This window comes from Macrotis lagotis, chromosome X (assembly GCF_037893015.1).
Source record: "Macrotis lagotis isolate mMagLag1 chromosome X, bilby.v1.9.chrom.fasta, whole genome shotgun sequence".
Lineage (NCBI taxonomy): Eukaryota > Metazoa > Chordata > Mammalia > Peramelemorphia > Peramelidae > Macrotis > Macrotis lagotis.
Window position 1 is genome coordinate 381,626,945 of NC_133666.1, and position 12,090 is coordinate 381,639,034.

Genomic DNA, 12,090 nt, shown 5'->3' on the forward strand with positions numbered 1-12,090 from the left:
CTCTAGAAATAGGTGAGTAGTAGTGAGAATTGAGAAATCAATTATTAAACATTTGTTAAGTCATACTATGATGGATAAAGCATATACATAAATATATACTTAAACCACCTATAAGGTAAATTTGGGAAAGGAAGGTATCAACAGTTGGGGAAAAGGTAGGAAGATTATGAAAGGCTTCTTATACAAAGTGTTACTTGACAAAAGTTTGGGAAAAAAGGAATTCTAGAGGGAAGGAATCGGATGAGAATGTATTCTAGATGTAGGGGACAATCTGAGCTATGGTAGCAAACTGAGAAATGGCAAAAGGACCAGTTTGGATTGACTACAAAGTATATTCCAAGGAGAAATAACTAAAACTATTAGAAAGGGAATTAGAGCCAATTTATAAAGGACTTTTAAAGTTAAAAAGATGACAGTTTGATGTCACAATGGATAAAGCTCTAGACCTGGAGGCAGTAGCACCTAAATTCAGTAGCTGGCAAGTTCACTTAACCCTCATCAGGTTGTCTTAGTTTTCTCATCAACAAAAAAAAAAAATGAGTTGAATTAGAAAATGGCAAACTGCTCCAGGACCTTTAGCAAGGAAACTGCAAATGGGTTCACAAAGTGTCATACATACACTACTGAAACAACAACAAAATATTTGATCCTATAGATCATATGAAGTTAATGGAATATATTTAGATGTAGTCAGTTCTGTACTTTAGAAAAAATCACTTTAGCAGCTCTGTGGATGATGAATTTAGAAAGATAAGAACCTTAAGGAGGAAAAATCAATTAGGATATTTTTGGAATGATCCAAAAGAGATGACTGCCTGAACTAGGCATTGAACTAGAGTCTAAATAGAATTAAGGGGAGATGAAAGAAATAGTATGGAATGGAAAATAACATATTTGACAACTAATTGGATATGTGGGGTCAAGAAAAAGTGCCAATCTTGAGTAAATGCTGGTGATGTCCTTAATAGTGATTCAGAAAGGAAGCAAATTAGGGTGAAAAGATAAGTTCCAGCTTGAACATGATAAACTTGAAATGTCTCTAGAGGATTCAGTTGGAAATGTTTAATAGGCAGTTGGAGATTCAGGATTAGATCCCAAAAGAAAGATAGTGTTGAGTTATAAAGATATATAGGATGCATAGGGATCATAATTAAGCCCACCAGATTTGATGAGATCACCTAATGAGCAAATGGCAGAAACAGAATAAAAGAGGTACCAGGACAGAACTGTAAAGTATACCAATTGATGGCTATGATATTAAAGATGTTAAAGAAAGAATGATTGGTATACTTTACAGTTCACAAGACTTGAATACTCATCAATTGTTTAGGAATAGGATGAAAATAGAAAAAAAAAAAGTTGACTGAGGTTAAAAATATGTGTGACTGGAAGAAAGGTGATGCCATTACAGTGAGAAAAAATCAGAATCTGAAAGTTAAAAGGGGCAACTGATGAGCTCAGATTTAGAAATGTTGAATTTCCAGTGAATCTTTTCTTCAAAAATCCTAAAAAATAATTTACAGCTTAGTTTATTGTTTTAAAAACAAGATTAATTTTTTTTTGCAAGGCAATGGGGTTAAGTGGTTTGCCCAAGGCCACATAACTAGGTGATTATTAAGTATCTGAGGTTGGATTTGAACTCAGGATCTCCTGACTCCAGGACTGGTACTCTATCTACTGCACCAACTAACTGCCCCCAAGATTAAACAGTCTTGATAGACAATATAATTTCATAAAACTCATCAGAATATTTACTTGCATAAACTCAGACCTTCCAGTCTATTTCTTGTGGGATTCATAATAACAAGACTCAACATTGTTAGCATAGAAAAAGACTAATTTGGATAAGAGTTACATAGAAAAGAGTAATTTGGATAAGTAATAGAATCTCTCCATACTTGTATATATTTATCTGTTGAGAGAGAGAGAGAGAGAGGAGAGAGAGAGTTTGGACCATATGATATGTGAGACCCTAAGGACCCCTTCCTCAATACATGTCTTTCAGATACTTTGAAAGTCAATGAAAAGTCCAAATTTGGAAAGGCTACATCAGAACAGTGAACAGAACAAGAAAGTTATTTTTTTTATTTTTTGCATCATGCTTCTCTATACTGCAAGAGTCATCCTTTATTGAAAAGTATAAATAAATCCTCATCAATTCATCATTGTATGTTAAAAAGAAATTCATTTTCATATCATATCTTAGAAATTAACTAAACTATTTTAAATATTTGAAATTGCTAAAAATCAAAATATTCGAAAAGAATAAATTCAAAATAAAAGAAGAAAATAGTTCTACAATCCAAGTTAATGTCAGCTATTTTTATTTTTCCAACAATATCAGCAATATATTCTAGTGGAATTCACATGAAGCATTGTATTGATGATAAGGTCATTAAATAAATATAATGAATAGTGAGAATGAGACTTCTATAGAGCTGAAGACTTTGTGGGCAGCTCAATTCAATATTTTCTAACCCAGAGCACAGATGGAAACTTTAATGACCAAATCAATGTGTTGGAGGAAAAGCATCCTGTTTTAAAAATATTGCGTTATCAAAGTTAATTTACAATGCTTTTTCTCTTCTGCATGTACTACCATGGTGACATATTGCAATGGTTTAGCTAGGAACAAAAGGTTTTCAAAGCCCTCCCTTAGGAGATTTTACATGAGGAATAATAAAATTATAACCATTTTTGTTTGCTTAGCTATTTCACGTTCTGTTGGATTCCTGCTCTTTTTTACATAAGAAATTATGTGTCTATAATTACAGTTATATGGTAAAGGATTTTCTTATTGAATTTTCTTTTTGACAAAATTGATTTCATTATTAACTCTAGGAAGTAAAAAGTTGCAAGTAGAATCTGGCAAAAAAGACATATTTGGCCATATGTTTATAACATTTACCATGTCTGAACTTGTCTGAAATACTAATCACTCTAAACTTTTCACGTAGATTTAAATTTCACTCAGTTCACATTCATTAAAATTCAATGCCTATTATGTGCAAAGCCTTGAGGTGGGAGATATTTGAGTATTCTAGAGGAAGTTCCTGAACATTATGGACTGGCTGAAATGGCTTTTAAGGTCCATTCCATTTTTTTCACCTTTTCCAGATTCTGAATGTGGTTCTGTATGAGATATTTTCATAATTAAGACATAGTACCTATTCACATGAAGTTTATATACTCTGGGTATAGATCTTACAAATGTGTAACATTCCAATATAACAATTAGATTTTGAACAAAAATCAAAGTTGTTGATTTTGAACTAGATCTGTAATTTCATTTGTTAGAAAAAAGCTATTGAAAAAATTTTCCTTTAACAATACTGATCTATAACCACTCCACAATTTAACAATGTTGCATACTTTTTCTTCCCTTCTGTTCTGATTTTTCTTTCACTACATGACTAATATAGAAATATGTTTGACACGATTATATATGTATACCCTATGCCCGATTACTTGCTGTCAAAGATCGGGGGGAGATATGGAAAGGAGGTAGAAAAATCTGAAACTCAAAAAACTTACAATAAGATGAATGTAGAAAACTATCTTTGTATGAAATAAAAAAATAAAATAACATAAAAAAAGAAATTAAAAAAGGTTATTATATCACTGTGATGTGAAATGGATTTCTCGGGATCACCTAATTAAATAGGTACAAGAAGAGTAACTTAAACCCTGATTTCTTGTTTCTCTATACACAAACTCCTGTTGTGTCTTATAACTAACAAATGAATAAATAAAGAAATAATAAAGAAATGGATGAATGAAAGAATGACCTAAAAACTAGCTATTTGAAAGTTTGGAATAAAAGCAGGAGAAGTTTAAATTATCATCATCATCATCATTTGTTCAATGGAAGAAAAAAGTTATATCTGACCAGGAATAAAGGATTGTTTCCCAGAAATTGTTATATTTATGCTGTTCCTTGATGGATGGGTTGGATTTCAAAAGGATAAGAAAGAGATGAATATTATAGGATTGAATATAAATGATGTGAGGAAAAGCCCAGAATCAATAAAGAATTATGCAAAGTTTGACAAAAGCATGGTGCATATGTAGTGAATCGACATAATGGGATAAGGGATTGTGAAGGATCTCAAATATTGGGTAAAGGGAAATGAACTTTATTAGATGACCAACAAGTTAAAAGATTTTAAAAAAGGAATGATTAGACCAAATCTTTGCACAATAAAAATTAAACTGAGAGCAATATGAAGGGGATGGGGAAAAGTCCAGAATCAGGGAGAACAGTTTGAAGAGTCTAATAGAAGTCTCAGATAATAATGTGAGCCTACATTAAAGAAGTATTAATGAAATAGGAAAAAAACTCATTTGAGAAACATAGTGCAGATACAATCAGAAAGAATATATATAAATAAATATACATTTTCTGGTGACTTAACCAGAGACTAGTCTAATTAAGTATGTCAATCCAGTGATACAGTACAGTAATAGAGAGAAAATGATAAAGTGGAAAATAGAGATAATTTGTCCTAAAAATAATAAGGATACTCTATAATGTATCAGATACAGTAACAATTCCTTCTTCTTTCTTCCCATGCTCCTTGTAAAAGTTGTTTACAATTAACTACCACTGTTTTTCTCTTTGCTTTCCCATAAACCCTCTGCCATCTAGCTTCCAATATCATTACTCAACTGAAAATACTTTTTTCCCAAAGTTACCAGTTATCTCTTAATTTCCAAACCTAATGGCCATTTCTCAGTCAGCATCCTTTTGAACTTTGGTAGTTAGATAATAAACATTTATTAAGTGACTACTATATCCCAGGCACTATATTAAGCACTGATAATTCCAAAAAATAAGTTGTATTTATCCTCAAGGAGCTCATAATCTAATGGAAGAGACAATAAGTAAACATACTGCTGCAGAAAGCTATAGAACAAATAATAATAATAATAAAAATAAAGAGGGATGTATTAGAGTTATGGACTGAATGATGCTTCTTCTCAAAGGGGATTTTATTAAGAAATTGAAGAAGTCAGTAGACAGAGATGATGGAAGGAGAGTAAAGAAAATGGCTAGGTTATAATGACCTTCAATGTTAGAGACTTTTGTATTTGATGTTGAAGTCTTCAGATGAACAGTAATATTTATGAGCAAATGGATGATATCATTGGGCCTGTGCTTTGAGAAAATCACTTTGCTAACTGAATGAAGGATAGATTAACAATGGTAGGGCAAGTGGTAGCTGATGAGGTTCTGCACAAGTGCAGTAACAGTCAGAGAAAAGAAGGAGGTGAGTTGAGAGATGTTACAAAAGCAAAATCATCAGGTCAGAGTAACATATCAAACAAATAGTTAGAGATAATAAGGAACTAGAATGACACCAAAGTTGTGAGTCTGAGGAACTGGAAGGATGTTCCTATCACAGTAATGGGAATTTTGAAGGTGAATTTAGAGGAAAATAATGGATTCAGTTTTGGATCTGTTCTGTTTATTTTCCACTGGATATCCAGTTTGAGATATCTCAATAGCATATGAAATGTGAAATTAGAGGTCAGTAGAGAATTTTAAACATGATAGGTATGAGAATCATCATCATAGAGATGGGAATTTGAATCCATGACAGTTGATGAAATCACAAAATGAAGTTTTGGAAAGGGACAAGAAGATAGTCTAGGATAGAACCTATGGAATACCTATAGTTAGACAGTAAGAACTGGATGAGTATCCAATAAAAGAGACTAACAAACTGAAAAACTGCAGTAGGACAAAGAGAGAGCTGTGTTCCAAAAATCTAGAGAGAAGAAAGTAATCATCTGACAGAGTTGACCTCACTCTTCTCTTGGATACTTTTTCTTCTCTGGGTTATCATGACATAGCTCTCTCTTGGTTTCCCTTTGACCTATATTCTGGTATTCTTCTCATAACTATTAAGTATGAGTGTACCCCATGTGTCTGTTCTTGATGCTTTTTTCTTTATCCTCTCATTTGGTCATCACATCTGTTCTCAAGAGTTTAATGTACATTTCTATGCTTATAACTATAAATTGTATCCATGGTCTGTTTGCTGGTACTTGTCCTACATCAATGAAGAAGAAATAAAAGCAATTATTAGGAGCTATTTCACCTAACAATATACTAATAAATCTGATAATCTACATGAAATTAATATTTACAAAAATCTAAAAAGTCCAGTTTACACCAGGCAATATATTAAAATAATCCTATCTTAGAAAAAGAAATCAGACAAATCAGAAATAAATTCCATAAATAAATTTACCTCAAGAAGAGATAAAAATAGAAAATTCATTTGAAATAGTCAAAGACTGTATAGGACTTGGGAAGGCACACATAGGAAATATATAAATATAATTTCAAATATTTCAAATAAATTACTCAGATCTAAACAACAGTAGAAATAGCAATTCATATATAAGGCAAGATAATATGAAATTCTACCTAAATTCATTTGCTTAGTCATAGCAATAAAGTTTGAAAAATAATAACAATTAATCTGGAGAAACAAAAGATCAAGAATATCAAAGGAATAACTTTTTTTAAATGAGAAGGAAAGGGGGTGGCTAGGTGGTGCAGTGGATAGAGCACAGGTCCAGGAGTCAGGATTACCAGAGTTCAAATATGGCCTCAGACAATTAATAATTACCTAGCTATGTGGCCTTGGGCAAGCCACTTAATCCCATTTGCCTTGGAAAAAAATGAGAAGGAAGGGACTTCTGACCATGATGCAGGAGGGAAGACAAGCACTATGTTAAGTGCTCATCTTTCCCTTCAAAAACAACATGAAAGAGAATTCTTATATGAAATTTGATCGACAAAACCCAGAAAGAGAAGCTAGGAGAAGAACACCCATCAAGGACTCTGGCTGAACCAGGAGACAAGATCAGAGGATCAGTGCTGGAAAAGCAGCTGGGGGAAGCCAGAGGGCCAGCCTCAGCCTTAGAGACATTAGTGAGTTGTGAGTGCAAGATCCACCTTTAGCTTTAGAGTGTTTGGCAGGAGGGAGAGAGCTTTGGAGAGGGTGAGTTCCAGCACAGAGAGTATCAGAACATGCCTGGAGAACAACCAGACAGGCCTGGGACTTGAGCTCCATATTTTCAGAGGAGACTCCCTAAGGGCCACAGAGTTCACTCAACTGAAAGAGATTAACTCCTTTCCCCAGGGCTCAGCACATTGTTCAAGGTCAATGCACACCATGCTACTGAGGGTGCCAAACACTCCACAGAAAGCAACCATAGATACCTATAGGGCTGCCCCTGGAATTACTAGGCCAAGTAAACAAAGCTTCTAGGATCTTCAAAACCAAAGTCTGAGAGCTGACCCCCCACACACACACACAAGATCCTTAAAAATATGAAGAAAGGCCAGCAAAATGGGGTACCCATGGAGAAATACTTAGAAAGACAAATTCTAACCCAGAGAGACTTAGCACTTCTGGGGAGAATATGAATTTATCTCCAGGTCAGAAAGACTTCCTTGAAGAAATCAGGAAAGAGTTTAACAATCAATTGGAAAAATTGGGAAAAGAAATTCAAGATAAAATTAACACATTGCAACAAGAAAACAAATCCTTGGAACATACAATTGGACAAATACAAAATGAGAATAATACTCTCAGATCTTCAATTGGGCAAATGCAAAAAAAAATAATTCTCTCAAATCCTCAATTGGGCAAATGGAAAATTCTTTCAAAAAAAAGAATTGAGCAATTAGAAAAGGAGTTGCAAAAGTTAAATGAAGAAAATTCTTCTCTAAAAAAAAAAAGAATGGAATCAATGGAAACTAATAGATTCATGAGACAACAAGATGCAGTTAAACAGAACCAAGAGATCAAAAAATAGAAGAAAATGTAAAATACCACATCAGGAAAAACACTGACCTCGAGAACAGATCAAGAAGGGACAACCTGAGAATTATAGGTCTTCCTGAAAACATTGAAGAGAAAAAAAGCTGGGACATAACATTACACGAATTAATGATGGAAAATTGCCCTGATAGCATGGAACCAGAAGGCAAAATAGTTGTTGAAAGAATATACATCAATATCCTCCAGAAAGAGATCATAAAATGAAAACACCAAGGAATGTGGTGGCCAAATTCCAGAACTATCAGATAAAAAAGAAAATCCTGCAAGCAGCCAGAAAGAAACAATTTAAATACCAAGGAGCCCCAATAAGATTACATAGGACTTGGCAGCATGAACAGTGAGGGTTTGAAGGTCCTGGAATGAAATATTCCAAAAAGCAAGGGAGTTTGGAATGCAGCCAAGAATCTACTACCTGGCAAAGTTGAGCCTTCTGTTCCAGGGGAAAAGATGGACATTTAATGAAATGGGAGATTTCAAATATTTGCTGATGAAAAGACCAGACCTAAATAGAAAATTTGGACATCAGACAGGAGGCTCAAGAGACACATGAAAATGTTTTTTAAAAAAGGCAAAGGAAAATAAAACTGCTATCCAATAAGATAGAATGATTTAAAAATGATACCTCCTGAAAAAAGATGAGCAGTGAGGAGATGGGAGGTTGGAGGAGACTGAATGGGGTAAATCTCATTACATTAAGAGGTACAAAAGAACCATTGTAATAGAGGAAAGAAGGGAGGAGGTGAAAACCACCTGAATTTTCAAATGTGTATACCCTCTGATCCAGCAATACCACTACTGGGTGTACACTCTGAAGAGACTATGAAAAAGGATAAAAATATCATGTGTATAAAAATATTCGTAGCAGCCCTGTTTATGGTGGCAAAAAATTGGAAATTAAGAAAATGTCCTTCAATTGTGGAATGGCTTAACAAACTGTGGTATATGTATATCCTGGAATACTCTTGTTCTATTAGAAACCAAGAGGGATGGGAATTCAGGGAAGCCTTGAGGGATTTGCATGATCTGATGCTGAGCAAGGTGAGCAGAACTAGAAAAACATTGTCTATCCTTACATGGGGATGATGATCAACCTTGATGAACTTGCTCATTCCATCATTACAACAACTAGGGACAATTTTGGGTTGTCTGTAATGGAGAATACTATCTGTATCCGGAGAAAGAATTATGGACTTTGAACAAAGACCTAAGACTATTAGCTTCGATTTAGAAAAAAATACTGTTATCTTATTATGTAATTTTTTATCTCTTATACTTTATTTTTCTTCCTTAAGGATATGATTTCTCTCTCATCACATTAAACTGAGATCAGTGTATACCATGGAAACAATGTAAAGACCAACAGAATGCCTTCTGTGAGGAGTGGGGGAAGGGAAGCAAGAATGGGGGGTGTTGTGGTCCACTCTGGGCAGCTGGGTCTCAGTTTAATTCACACAACTCTTCAGGGAGCTCCGCCAGACATGTCCAGCATGTTCAGTAATGAAAGTCAGCCAGTGAGAGATAAGCAAGGAGTTTATTGCAGGTATATGCTACATCTCTGACTCACATAGTTGAAATAAGGATATATATAAGCCTAGTCCCCTTGTATCAGCATCCCTCATCTCCAGGCCTGTGGAAGTATAACTGGTATGCCACAAAAGGTCTGTATCCTGGAAAAATGTGGAATCTTCAACAAGATAAAGATGAAAGGTAGAGAGATAAGGACCAGAACTCCTTCCTGGGACACTTGAACAAGATGAGGATGAAAGGCAGAGAGAGGGATAAGGACAAAAGGTCCTTCCTGAGAATATTCAACAAGATAAGGATGAAAGGCAGGAGAACAAAGAGAGAGAAGGGCCAGAGCTCCTTCCTGAGTTCAGAGCACTCTGGTATGGACATTCCTGTTGTCCCAGGTCTCAATGACTCTCAGGATGAACTCCTCATGGCCACATACTCTGTCTATTATCCCCTTACAGGGGGAAAAATTGTAAAACTCAAAATAAATAAAAATCTTTCTAAAGAAATAGATAAATGAGAAGGAAGGGAACTTGGCAATATCAGATTGCAAAACAAGGTAACAAAATTAGTTGTCAAATATGTGTTTATCCAAACATTTTAGTAGTGGGTTAAGAAGAAAAGTTGTTCATCATTGGCACATGATATAAAGAAGAAAATAAACATAGTAGCATCATGTTTGATAAAGGAAATAATCTTGGTTATTGAAGCAAGAATTCATCATTGTTCAAAAAGTTGGAAAAACTAGAAAATAGTCTGGCAGAAACCAAGTAAGATCTCATACTGTAATTCAAGACGAGGTAAAAATGAGTACCTTTTTATATACATATTGAGTGAAATCATAAGAAAATCTGTGGAACATGAAATAAAATACCAGTGGAGAGGGAAAGAGTTCATTACAAAACAAAAGAGTTCATAGGAAATAAAAAAAGATAATTTTTATTACATAAGATAAAAAATTTTGCACAAACAAAACCATGGCAACTAAAATTAGAATAAAAGCAAGAAATTGGGGAAGGAGGATAGACTCTTGACAATAAACTTCTTTTATAAAGGTTTCATTTCAAGTTATATGCAGAACTATGCTAAATTTGCAAGAATATGAATATTATTTAATTAATAAATGGTCAGGAGATATGAACAGATAGTTTTCAGTGAAAGAAAATCAAGTTATCAATGGTAATGTAAAATAATCTCTAAATAGCTAATTAGAGAAATGCACATTTAAACACCTCTAAGGTATCAATTGACACACATTTCAATGACTAGAAGGCAAAAAGCAAATTGAAAAAATTCTAGAAGAGCTGTGTTTTTTTTTTTAAAAAAGACCATATATTGATGGAAAATTGGTGAAGTTATATAGTATTTTCTCTTTTCAGAAAAGCATCTTGTAACTGTGCACCAATTAAATGGTGAATACCCTTTGACCTAGCAAGTACTTCAAGATCTATAACCAAAAGAAATCAAAGAAAGAGGAAATGGACCCATTTATACAAAATTATTTGTAACATCTTTTTTTTTTGCAAAGATTTGGAAACTAAAGGAATGACAATCTATTGAGGGGAATGTCTAAACAAATTATGGAATACTACTGTGCTGTAAGAAATGATAAAAAAAATTTCAGAAAAATTTGAGAAAACTTGAATGAACTAATGAAAATTGAAATAAGTATAACTAAAAGAACAATCTGTACAATTAAAGATAATAATGTTTAAAAGACTTAATAACTCTGATGATCAACACAACTAGCAATTCTAAAATATACATACTGAAGTATGTTGTTCACTTTCAGGGAGTGAATTCATGGACTTACACTACAAATTTATACATATTTTCTTGTTTCTTTTATAGACATGACTAATATTGGGAAATTGTTTAGCATGACTATATTCATTTGTTTTAAGTTTTGTTTTTCTTTCCTTCTCAATATATGGGCAGAAGAAGGAAAGTAAGAGAGAATTCAAACTGAAAGCAAAATTGAATTTTAAAATAAAATAAACCTCTTCACAAAAATCTGACCTCATTTTGCCTGATCATTTTTATTAAACATTGTCCTGTTTTTACACTCCATGGGATTGACAAACTCCATTTCCTGCCTTTCTGCCTTTGCATTAAACTGATCTCCATGATTGGAGAGTATATCCTCTTTATATCTTCAACTCTTGGATTCCATGACTTCCTTCAAGACAGCTCAAGATTTATCTTCAGTATGAGTCCTTTTCTTGATTCATTATATACTAGTGCCTCCCCTTACCCAAAGTTATCTTGTATATCAATGAATATGTTTTGTATGGCTTTATGCCTGTGTATGATGGCATTCCTTTTGGAATATAAACCTCTTAAGTACAGAAACCATAAAATTATTATTATTAATATTAATACTATTTTTTATATTTAGGACCTACCACAAGGCACATCATTGGTTTAGAATAAATGTTTTTGATGGCTTTTCACAAACTAGGCACTCCCTTTGCTATTACAATCCCATTCATTAATACATTATGCTAATTTAAAAAGCAAGGTTATATTTTCTTGTTTCCTCAACTTCCTGGAGAATGTGTCCCTGGAGATTTTATTGATAATAGCTTTTTGTTCTAACAATAACTGGATAAGCTACTATTTTTGTACTTTTGGAATAGCAGCTCCAATACAAAGAACCACTTAGCTAATGTGAAAAATTAAGATCTATGTCAGGAGTATGTTCAGCTGTGTAGTC